Source organism: Pungitius pungitius, chromosome 21, assembly GCF_949316345.1.
Source record: "Pungitius pungitius chromosome 21, fPunPun2.1, whole genome shotgun sequence".
NCBI classification, from domain to species: Eukaryota; Metazoa; Chordata; class Actinopteri; order Perciformes; family Gasterosteidae; genus Pungitius; species Pungitius pungitius.
In genome coordinates this window covers 5,549,963-5,562,425 of record NC_084920.1, presented here as the reverse complement: position 1 = coordinate 5,562,425, position 12,463 = coordinate 5,549,963, and the positions used below count along the sequence as shown (strand labels likewise).

Genomic DNA, 12,463 nt, shown 5'->3' with positions numbered 1-12,463 from the left:
GATTTTCAGAGGAATAAAAAAATGCAAATGTAATAATTCCGTGTTTAGAGTTTGGTGGATAATGTGGCGCTGATTGATGCGTCCCCCCCCCCCCCTCTCTGATTCCTCTCAGGGGCCGAAGACGTGAGGCGCCAAAGTGTTTCTCCTCCCGGTGTGTGAATGGGCGGGGGGGGTCCTTCGTGGTGAAGAACCAAGGATTCAGGTAAGTCTTTTTTTTCTTCTCATGCGGTGCAAGGGTCGGGCGTTAGGAATTGAGAAATGTGTCCCTCTGTGGCAGCAGAACCTCATTCTAATAGTGTGCGCTCTTCTCCCTTGTATAGGCCACACTACTACGCTAATATGTCACCCGTCACCTGTCAGGTTCAAGTTTAGGGGAACGTCACCCAGCGCAAATATCCACAGCACTGTTTGTCTTTCAGTTCCTTGAAAACAAGAGCAGGAATGACTCATTTTTTCCCGCACAGACAGGAAACATTTGAATGTCCTCGCACATGTCGTTTGTGTGAGGACCTGACGCTCAGTAACCCGAGAGTCGTTTTGCCTGGAATCAAACAAAAGCTTGTTAGGGTAAGACGATATCGGCCTCCCCCCCCCCCCCCGTCACTGCAGTTGATTTAAAGCGCACAACTTTGTTTGCCCCGGACATGCTCTGCCGTCCGCTGGGCTCGAGTGTCTTCAGGGAAACATCTGATGGCACCAGTTTGTGTGTGTGGTCAGCTCAGCGACTCACCTCGCGGAGTGCGTTGGTTCTCATCATCAAGAGAGCTCCCGGGGGTGGGGGGGGGGGGGGGGGGGGGTGCTGCGAGTACTGAGACGTTGGCGTGTGTTTATGTTTCCCTGCCTACACCCCAGTCCATATGCAGTCCGACGGGTGTGTGAAGAAGAAGGTCATGGCGATCCTCTTCGCCCGCGAGCCACCAGTTTATCCTTACGCAATACGCTCGGCTAAAAGGGAGAATTATGCGGTGGAGAGGGAACGTAATTGGTTGGTCCACTGTATTATACAATACAGCTATGGCTTTGTGGATTAGGAATTGGGACATCCAGTATACACACACACGCACACACATACACACACGCACGGCAAAACACCAAATAGATAAGAGTGGTTAATCTTGATTAAAGCATCAGTGTGAATGCCGAGAAACGTGGTTGCCTGACAAACATCTGGCGACCACACAGCCGAGTGGGATAAACCGAAGCGATTATCATGGAGCGTCGGGCGAGGGAGGCAGGGAGAGCGAGCGCAAAGCGGCTGGATACGACGCGGACGGTGTACAGCGATCTCGGTGACGTATTTCCCCCCCCCCTCGCTGTCGACGTGACGTTGCCTTTCTTCGCTGGGTTTGATGGAGGGGCCGCGCTGAAACGAAATGGCATTATTCTGGACGAGAGGAGTCAGATCTCTAAGGATCTAAATGAAGGGCTTTATCTAATGAGTATTATTCTTTATTGATTGCTCTCTGCCATGTCTTACTTTTTATTTAGGCTATGAAATATAAGAATCCTTTTTTTGACACGTTAAAACCAAAATATAACCACTCTACAATGATACAAATCCAAAAAGAAACACCAAATGCTCACATTCAAGGAGGCTAGAACCCAAAACCAGATGGTTTTTGCTTGAAAAACAGTGATAAACGTTGATGGGAGCTGTTAACAAGGTATTTTCTGTAGGTGGACTAATCGATTCATCGACTCGCTCTCTCAGCACTAAAGAGTTTTGTAACCCAGTTTTAGTCAGTTGGTCTTTGTCTCAAGGTACCCAGGTTGGTCTTTGTCTCCGCTGTGTAAGCGCTAATGAATAACTGCTTTGCGCTGTGAAATGTGGCGGGTGCGGACATTCTGTTAAGGGGTGAAAAAAATAAATGGTGAGGAAAAAAGAAAGAAGAAAAGAAAAAAAAGAAGAAATCCCCTTCCTGTCAGTGGCCTTTCTCTCCGTTGTGCGAGATCTGGAACTGATAAGTGTGAGGCCTCTGCTAACTGAACAGGAAGGACAGAGGGCCTGGCCCTCGGAGCACACATCTCCACGTCCCCTCTGCGGGGGAAAAACAAAGAGGGCAAAGCCCGCCACTTAACTTCAGGTTTGAAAACAGTCCAGCCCATTAGGAGGGTTATTATCCCGCGTCGGAAGCAACTCTTGTTCTGGAGTGATTTCCCGTCGAAATGTAATAACACAAGAGGCCTGGAGTTTTGACTAAACATGCGCCCATACTTCGGGACTCCTGGAGCAGGTGCTGTGAATTTCCCCCTCCAAAAAGTTATTATAGGAGCTACCTTTGAGCTTGTCATGCAGCTGACCACAGACAGGAAAGTGTTGCATTTTTGGCTGTTAAAATCTGCGATTAACTGTAAACCAGGCTCTTTTGTTAAGAATGTCCTTCAGTATATTAGGCTTCATTCTCGCCAAATATTGTGATAACTGGAGCGACGTACTTCATTCAATATTTCTATTCTTCTCATTTCACTGGATGGTATTCTCGCATGTCGGCGTAGAAGTGGCCACATAGTAAATACGAGGTGATTTTCCACAGTAAATACCCTTTTGTAATGACCTAAACTACTCGTCCACGGGTAGTGCCGACCATGAACTCAAAGGTTCAGATAAATGGAGGAGGGATTTTCCCGACTTGCCGAGACAGCGCTGACTTCGTGCGATCCATCTGCTATCTCAGCCTCCCGGGTTTTTTCCCCCCAGTACCTGCAGCTCATGTGGGATCCGGCCACCTCTTCACGAACACCTTCAGCTGGAGAGCAACTTGGGGAAAACTAGTGCATGGCTTTCTCACCGAGCTGAGACTGCGGCGTAGATGTTCCGCACTGGTATTCTCCAGTGCGGAGATAACATGCCAGGGTGACAGCTGAATTATTAGCCTATTAGTCACGGGAGGGAGAGCGAGAGAGGTGGATGAACATGGCATCCGTCAAGAAAGCGCCCTCTTTTTATTTTGGGAGATAGCCCCTCTGAACAGCCGCCCCCGGGAATCTTGTAGGTCCCTCCCACGTGTGTAGGAGCCGGGGAGGGGGGGGGGGGGTGGGTCAGGGAGCAGAGCCAGAGCTATCCCCGTGCTGCCGCCGGTGACCCCCCCCCCCCCTCCCTCCCCATGCCGCCCGCTTCAGGAACAGAGCAGCAATTTTCACACTGCTCAGAGTACTTGAACCAAAAATAGACACGGCGCACCCCCAAACCGGCCTTGAGTCAGCGTGAAGCATCAACAACTCCAAATGTTGTCCTTTTCTGTCATTTCTGAAGGTTTTGATTTTAAAAGAAACGCACAATTCAAATGCTAATGAAATAAAATATTGTAAATTTATTGATTAAAAAACTAATCTTGGGATCAGTCGTTTGAATGATGAATCATAAGATGGTTAAAGGCAACAGCTCATAATTCACCCTTATTATCTTTTCACTCCTCAACAGCCCATTTTTACGAACTGACACGTTTATAATCGATATCCATTCCCTCAAATCGCGTGACTCTTGCTTCCTTTGAAGGAACATTAGAGCAGACATCCCTTCCACGGATAACTTGTCGTGTTTTTCCTGCTCCTGACGAGTAGCCCGGATGTGCAGCGCTTAACGAGCCAACATATTAATTAATGGCACGGTGTAAATTGCTTTAAAAAAAAAAAAAAAGCTTGGCATTGAGAAGCTGCTTGTGAAGGGTCCATGTCAATGCCACTCGTTGAATACGACCACATTAACACGCTTCTTTTCCCGCCTGGTGGTATTATTGCCTTTCTGTCAGTTCGTGTGGTCTCATTAGGCCTCGTACGTTCTTGTAGAACAAAAAGCAAGACCCAACGAGCTTGACTTTACTCCACACAGCGGCAGCTAAATGGTCCATTTTTAATATATCCTCGTAGAGCTAATGAAGTGATGATAGTGGCGGCGCTGCGGGGGCCCTCAATTAGCCAATCGGCTGGTCTGAGTTAAAACATTTATTTACAGCAGTCCAGATCCAGATTTTCTTTTTTTTTCACTATTACACCGTACATAAAGCAATACAAATAAAAATATGTGAAGGTTTTCTCCCCGCTCGACAAGCTACTAATTTTACATTTATCTCATTTAAACGATCTGAAACCACATTTGACGAGAAACTAAATGCTTTTGTGTTTCCAGATACGGTATGCGGCCATTTGTGACTGTAACAACTATGAAGTATAATTCAAAAGCTTTCAAATTAACATTTGATATGATATTCCCCCTCCAAGCTCTTTCTCATAACTGAACAGAGCACAGCAAAGTCTGATCCTTCAGATTGCTCCGGAATTCGCGGCTGATAGTCACCAATTTCAAACTTGTTTGGTAATTTTTTTGGGGGGATCAAAGGCGACGATGAGGATGCTGATACTGATGAGACTGATGCTAATCCCACTGAAGGGGATGATTAAGTCATCAAGGCAAAACAGCTGTCTTACGCGCCCCCCCCCCCCCCCCACACACACACACACACACACACTGATGGCTGATGATGACGGTAGCAGAGTGTAAGTGAGTGCAATTGACAGCGGGGTTGGAGCTTCCTCTGGGAGGGGGGCGTGCGGGACGGGGTCGGGGGGAGGGTGATGTGAATCTGAGCGTAGGGAAGCAGGCATCAGGGTGGCCATGAAACATTCATGCACCTGGGGACTTTTTGCGTAGGGAATACACGCTGAGCCAATAATGAAGTAAAGAGCAGAGGACTTTTAATGGCTGCGTTTGTCCTTTTCACGAGATTAGCCCCGGCCCCCGGCTTCTTGCAGGAATTGCATTAAAAGCGCAATTGCACGCGGTGATTTATTGATGACCCCGTACTCGCGAAAAACAATGTACCACCAATGGCTGCCTGGTAGAAAATATTATGTACATGTAGAAATAATCTAATTGTGGTTAGCTCCAAGCTAATTGGTGCCACAGGTGTGCGGCTGGCTTTAGCTCAGAGGGGGCCGGCAGAGAGCGAGTTATTCCCGGCCCCCATGTGGCCCCAGACTGATGACACGAGAAGCCAGCACCAAATGCGGACACCCCTGGTTGTGGCGGGGCGGGGGCGGTGGAGGGGTGAAACAGTTGTCTCTCCAGAACTCATCCCAAAACCACGAGAGAGAGAGAGAGAGAGAGAGCAGCAGAGGGATGGCGAGATGAAGAGCAGAAGGAGGGAGAAGCAATATTTAGACAGCTGCACGTGTATCGCTATCGAAGGGAGTGGGGACTGGTGTGGGGGGGGGGGCACCTCGCACAAACTCCCCGCTGCAGTATTGATGTCGCTGCGCCCCCCCCCCCCCCACCCACCTGCCGGCAGACTGTAAATCACGACTCCCAGTCATCTATAGGTTCACCAACACCTGCTGCCTCCACATCGCTGCAGTACAGTATCCGAGCCGGTCTAAGCCGCGTTCACACGCGCTCTACAGTAGATCACTGTCCGTGACCCTGATCCATCCCAGTGCAGCGTCACATGTCTGCGGGTCCTGTGCTAGACACCCACCCCCACCCCCTCCCCCTCCCGGAGGGGCCCGAAGCTGGTGGATGGCAGCTGACTGCTCCGATTCACTGGGGAGTCGACTCGTGCGCCGAGGGCCTCACAATGGGCCGCCTCATCCGGAGCTCGCTTAGTGTCCGTCCCTCAGACGCTTCGCCGGGGCTTTCTGTTTGACTCCTTTGTTGCCTCTGTGTTTTGATGGAGACAGCGGTCTTTTCTCATGACTGTGTGTTTTGCCACATTGTCCCCCCTTCCGTCCCCCCTCCTCGTCCCCCCCTTGTTGATCGCTACGCCGAGAACGGCGGGTGTCCGAGGGAGGATGTGGCCTTCCAGTCGGTCGCCGTGGCGGCTTCTTCATCGGACGCACACGCACATTGCCCAACCTCCCTGTAGGATTCACTAATGTTGTCGCCATCAGGGCCCTGGGTCCCTCGAGGAATGAATGAAATGGAAATGGGGAGGCATTGGTTCGGGAGGAGATAATGATGACGATGGAGCCGGATGCTCCGTCGGTGCTTCACCTTCTCCGCTTCCCTTTTGAGACGGCGCTCTGCTCCGCCGCCGAGTAACCAGTCCGTCTTTGTGCTTTTTCAAAAGGCGCTTTTGCTTAGCGACCGCATTCAGAGACACAAACATTAAATCTCTACCGGAGGTCGCTCCCCCCGCCCCCCCCCACTCCCCCTGTCGCACAATAACGCGCGCAACACCCGCACGGCGGGCCGCTAATTGCTGCTCGGATATTAGAGCGAGGTCTCCTAAGATACTGACCTCGCCTCAGCGAATCACAACAGAGCGCGCCTGCCCGGGTTGGGCTGTGATCAGAAGAGTGCCCGCCGCACCAACACGAGGAATTAATTATACAAACTGGCGGCGGCGCACGTTTGTGCCGGACACGACATTTAATGACATCCATAATGGCGTCTTTGTGAGGGATTAATAGTGATGTGAGACTATCAAAGCGGGAAAAATGCACAAAAGTCCAGCCAGGCGGCTCTCGGCGTGCCAGCTACCGACACAAAGGGAACGATGGGTGCGAGCGTTTTGTGGCGGCATCCAGATCTTTTTTTTTTTTCCTAAATTCATCACCTGGGATCTTTCAACATTTTTTTTTTTTACCTCGTCTCTCGTTCTGTGCACTCTGGAACATTTTGTCTCAAATTGACGTGCTTGAACCTATATGGTAATGAGATGAGGCTTAAATATTTATTGTAGGAGGAAATAAAGAGGTAAAAGATTAGAGCGTTTCCTCATAATATTTACGTCTCTGCCACCACTGTTTAGCCTTCACCGCTCTGGGAAAAGGCTGAGCTTTATAATGATCAGCTGACCTTTTACCAGACAGGAAAAGCCCTTTGATGCATTGGAAATGATTTTGTGTTGGGGAAACCGTGCAGTATTTTTGCGTGGTGTCATCTGGATGCAGGTTGACAACTTTGTCTTTGTCTAATCATAAACCACAGCAAATAAACTGTTTTCTTAGGGTGAATGTGATTTTGAATCCGATTTTGAATAATAAGATGTACCCTTTGTAAGTTGATTCTTAATTAAGAAATAAGGTACGAGGGGCTGTACTTTATTGTCCAATAAGGTAACAGTTCGAGGGTGTTGTTAGGCCCGACGCCATACGGTTTCCAGAGAAATTATAAAGCGTAATTAAATAGCTGCCTTTCACCACAAATTAGTTGTAGCCACCAAACGTTGTGTATCACATTTAATCAGTGTAGAGGAAAAATAGTTCCCATATGTGCACGTAAACAGCATTGGGTCCCGCACCAGCTCATGACGTTCACCTTAATGGTGCGGTTGCAAAAGCTTGCATTGCCCCAAAACGTTCTCAACCAATCAGAACGCTGGATTTCATCTCCCCGTATTATAATACCTGATTGAGGCATGAAGCAACAAAAGTAGCTCTTGCAGCTTTTGTGCCCATTTGCTGTAGAAAAAGGCTCCGCCACAGCAAGGTTACAGACTCTGGTTGGATCTGCATTATGCTAATGTGATGAGAGCAGGAAGCCGATGGAGGCCAGTTGCGCTTGCATGGCTGCGGGGACCCGAGCGCAAGAGTCATCATGCAAATTAGCAGGATGGCTGATCGCTCAAAAAGTTTAATGAGAGAGATAAGTATGCCAAAAAGGACCACGCCTCCGCCGGCCGTGATATTTCTCTCTAGGCAAATGTTCTTATCGCGACCTCAGAGCAACAACACGCAAACAATCCGGCCTGTGTGTTTCCAGTCACATGGGCCTGGAGCGCGGGAGACGCAGCGTGCCTGTCCTGGTATTTCCTGAGGCTGCGTAAACATACAGACACACTGTGTGCCTTTTCTTTCTCTCTTTCTCTCTCTCTCTCTCTCTACACACACACAAAGGAGGTTCTTTTTTAAACTAATAGTTTAGAGTATGATGATCCTATTTGTTTTTAAGACACTGCAAGTAAACTACTGGTAGTAGGGAAAAGCTGTGTCCCACATAAAGGCACAATTTTGAGTAATTTAATTGAAAAAAGGTTTGACCTGCAACGAGCCTAAAAACACACACAAACACATTGATAAATATTTATCAAACACTTGCTTTTGCAAGTTGAATAAATGTGTGGATCTGCTTCCATGTAGTAGAGAAAAGGAGGAAGTGTGACTTTATTCTCTACTTCTCCTTTTCTATAATCTTTTCACACTCATCCAGAAGCATGTTTACAATGAATAAAGGCGGCTGGAAGTCCCAAACTGTCCACCTAGTGGAGAAAGCTCCAGTTATAACCATAGAATCAACTTCCTATGCATTTAGCTCAGTGAAAAGCATATTGTAAGCGATTACGCCGCCATCACTTAAGCCATTAATGGATGTTGTTTGTGTGCAAGTATGATAATTGCGCTGGACTTGGATGGCCATGCATTAAGTCATTATTTGATTTAGCCAGTTCAAACGCCAGTGTGTTTGTGTGTGCCTACTGGTTCATCACATTGATTCAGAGAGTTAAAGTGCAGGGTTCAATGAAGACTCATCACAACTGCTGCTAAATGTCTTAAGCTCAAAGCTTTTTGTGAATTATTATTTTATTATATTATTAACACTAAAATAACACAAATACACAAATGATTGGAGGTAAAGCTGTCAAGTTGGGATACACTTAAACAGATTAAAAGGAGCTGCAAAACCACATTTAAACCTGCAGATGCCAACCATCTACTTTTTTACCCATTTAGCTGCCATCTAACACATTTCATGGTACTGATACACAATCTAAAAATTCAATAGCTGAGCATGTATGCTGAGATTATAATTTTGAGTCTCTGTGGGGGATCTAGGTCAACTGAAAGGCTCTACTTCCTCAAATATTGTAATCCCCATTTGTTCTGCTTTTTCACCAGGAACACGGCTTTGAGGTCTTTGTTGGACCACAATGCCCCGGGCAGCACCGTGGCTGTAAATGCTGTTGTCTTGTTTCCACATGATTTCTCGTCACATGTTTGCTTTAATCATTTCGATTATGTACATATATTTATATACATTTTAAAAACTTTTCTGTAGCTCCCCCCTAAGATTCTAAGTTGGATGAAATTCTGAAAAACACAGCCTCTTTTTTGGGCGGGCTGGGGGGGGCCCTCTACTTTCAGCTCAAGCCTTCTGCTCCTGGAGTTGACCACTCTGCTCCGCTGAAGTGTGCAAGAACCAAAGCTTTGTGTTCATGGTTAAACTGGGGAACAGGGTCAGCAGGATATACTCATTTAACCTTGCTGGAGACGGCGTAGCTCAGAGAATGGAAGTCATTCATTTAGTCTGGAGTGATTACGTTTCGCTGAATGCCTTTTCAGTGTTAAAACCCTTCATCGCTTTCCCCAAAATTCCCCCAATTCTCACTCGGACAAACTCATTTCTTAGTTGAAGCAGGGATTAGTTTTGTGAAACCATGCATGAATATGGGACGTTGATTTGTTTATATATCAGTTCATTATAATAGTTCTTTTTTTTTGTTGTTGGTGTGATTCAATGGCAGAACCTGAGAAAGCGCAAAGCTTCGTCTCCTCGCGGCTTCTTTGTTGGCTAAACCTGATAACAAGTATAGCATAAGACAAGGTTGTCCATTGTGGAAAAAGCCATTATGCTGAATCAATGCTCCCCATGAGAAACGGCCAGCCACACACACAGAGATGGAGGAGCGCGTCAAACTATGGAACAGCCGTAGGCTTCCTTTTGATGACTCAGCAGGCCAAGATAAACCACGTACCTGCAATTATGTGGATGTTTTTCAGCTCGCAGAATTCGTCTTATTCCGAAAAGTGAGAAAATAGAGCAGAAAATGTTTTTAAGGGGTTGGTTGACCCACTGAAACAATATGTAATTACTAACCTCCAGTCGCCTTGCAGGGCTTTGAGACTTCGCCTCCCAACTCGATACGGTGGAGGTGAATGGAACTTTTGCTGTTTCGACCGCATTAACAAAAAAGAAGAAATTACGCCGTGGCATTTCTTTCCGGAAAGAGTTACTGTGGATAATACACTGACCTTATTGTTAACAGTCATAGGGACTTTTCTTTCAACAGGAAGTGGGTCTGTGTCCGGTTAATGCATGGCTATTAAAATATACATTCGTGTTGCTTCAGCAGTCAAATCAAGTGGGTATCGTCCAAAGCCAGTTACAGTCTCAGGCAAGAATTCCTTATGTTTTATTGTCCCTCTGCAGCAGCTCGGCAAGGAAACACTCTGGGTAAACACAAAGGGGGAATATTGAACTAAGACGACTTGCTTTCCTCTACTCTGACTGCAGAAGCGTCTTATTAGCTTCTGCTGGGCCTTTTGTGTGCAATTATATCAGCACAATGGGTAATGTTTGGAGATTGAGTCGACAAAAAACACCTTTTAAGTGTGAATTATTATTAATCTCGACCCTCTAGATGAGAAAATGAACGTACACGTCCCCCATTCATAAAGTCATCTCTTGCCCGGTCTGTCTTTGTCATCAGCCTGCAGCCTGTCTGGGGCGGTTCCACATGACGGCAGCAAGTGTACGTATGGGCAGCAGCACGTTTAGCCCCTGTCTTCTCCGTCTCGTCTTCAGTGTTTACAACCAGGGGTCAAATACCACCCTGTTTTGAAAAGAAATGAAGTCGACGAGCTTCACAAGGAGGGGAAATGAAAGGTATTTTCCCGGTAAGACAGGACACAGCCGGATGCTTTGGAAAAAGAAGGAAAAAAAAGCCTCCCTCCATCTGTCTGCATGACTGCACGGCACATGGAGCTGTGCGGCGGCGAATCTGCTGGAGGGGGTTGCAGAGGCAAGTCGGGGGTGGGGGGTGGGGGGGGGGGGGGTGTTTCCGCAAATAGCCCACCCTGCATTAAGAGTCGGCATGCTGGGCCCCGCGCAGTCCTGACCCGGGCCAAACCGAGCCGCCGCTCACATCGCCATCGCACCGCCTCTTGCACTTTAACCGGGTCAGGGCCGACCCACTCTCGCTGGTAAGGAACTGGCCGCCTGTGACCCCACCCCCCCTCCCCCCCCCCCCCCCCCCGCCGCGGAGGGCTCCTCCGCTGCTCTCATGGAATCACGCTGCCGCTCTTTTGGTGTTTCCAAACCTCCACACACCCGGAGAAATTGTCCGATCAAAACAAAGCGTGGGCGCGGTCGGATTTCCGTGTGTTTCCCCACATTAAGCTGCTGAAGGGAAGAGTTTGCCTCGCAGCGTATGTGCAGTGGATGTGTGCATGTGCTTGGAAGTAGGTCATTGATTTGGAACTTGGACACTGATTATGTGCTGGCCTAGAAATGGGCTATAATCGTTGTCTCTCGGACCAAAACAGCTTTTTACAAGTGGCAGTTATTTCAAGGTCAGGACAACAGTTGTGTCTCATTGCTACACATTCATACAGACTTTGTTTATCTCTTTCTCAGTTCCAACAGATTGCTGTTTCCCAAATCTGTTCAATCTTGTGAGATTGCTCATTTTTAGGATACATTACTGCTGGCGAAACAGACCCTGAATATCATGTTCATCTTTGTTTATAGAGACCAGAATGTGCCAAATCCGCGGGCTTGCCCGGTTCTGTCCTCGATGGGGGCTTGATGCAGTCATTCGGATGCCATTTGAGCCAATAATGTAAATATTCCAGGTCTTTGAACAAGCCGAGACGTGATCTAATCTGTTTTAGATTCTCCAACAAACTCTCCTACAACATGTGTGAAAAGGGAGTTTTCATCATGACCACGTTGGAGTAAATCTTCTCAAAGCTTGGAATTAACTGTCAGCTAGCATCACCATAACTCCCTCTCTCTGTCTCCCTCCGTAGCTCGGAGCGAGCGCCGTATCAAATTCTGCAGTGGATTTTCCTGAGACGCCCTCAGGATGAAAGCCTTGATATTGTTTGCGTGAATGTGGCTGGCTATAGATTTGGCTCTGCTTACTGTGCGAGCTTATATTACGCTTGTGAATGGGCGCTGTAAGAGTTCAAAAGGGCATGTTTGTGTACTTCCTGTTCTCTTCCTTAGACTTGGCGAGTGTGGCTCAAAAACAAACACTGGAAGCGTGCGAGCATGAATGGAGATCTTATTATCATCTTTGTAAGTGGCTGTTTTTTTCCTTGGTGTGTCGTCGCGTAGTTATGGACAACATCTTTTTGATAATGTTACCAGGAGGAACTCCAGAGAACAAATGACTTTGCATATTGTCTTGGGTTTGCATGAGAGCAATCACTCCTCCTCTTCCTCCTCCTCCTCTTCCTCCTCCTCCTCCTCTTCCGGTGCCCCGCATGGAGGAGCCTCGGCGTGCGCCTGTTCAAATGAGCCCTCGTGTTTGCATTTGTTTAGGCAGAAACCAACAGGCAGGCACAGACAAAATCCGATCAGAAAATGACACCAGCCGCAACAGCTGCAGGCTGTGGCTTTGGGGAGGAGAGAAAGAGAAGACAGGAGAGGAGAGGAGATGGGAGGGAGGGAGGAAGGGAGGAAGGGAGGAGAACAATTGACCAGAAGCGACACGGGAAAGAGAGGTGACCTGATTGCTCAGCT

The 12,463-nt window shown here is 47.8% G+C and overlaps 1 protein-coding gene across 5 annotated transcripts in view; it reads left to right on the top strand.

The window, feature by feature from the left end:
- Positions 1–12,463, top strand: part of LOC119212522 (zinc finger MIZ domain-containing protein 1-like) — a 92,218-nt gene that overhangs the window by 25,022 nt on the left and 54,733 nt on the right. For all 5 annotated transcript variants that reach the window (XM_037463006.2, XM_037463005.2, XM_037463004.2 and 2 more), the window contains exon 2: positions 113–202. The gene's annotated coding sequence lies outside the window, so the exon portion shown is untranslated. The remainder of the gene's footprint in view (positions 1–112; positions 203–12,463) is intronic.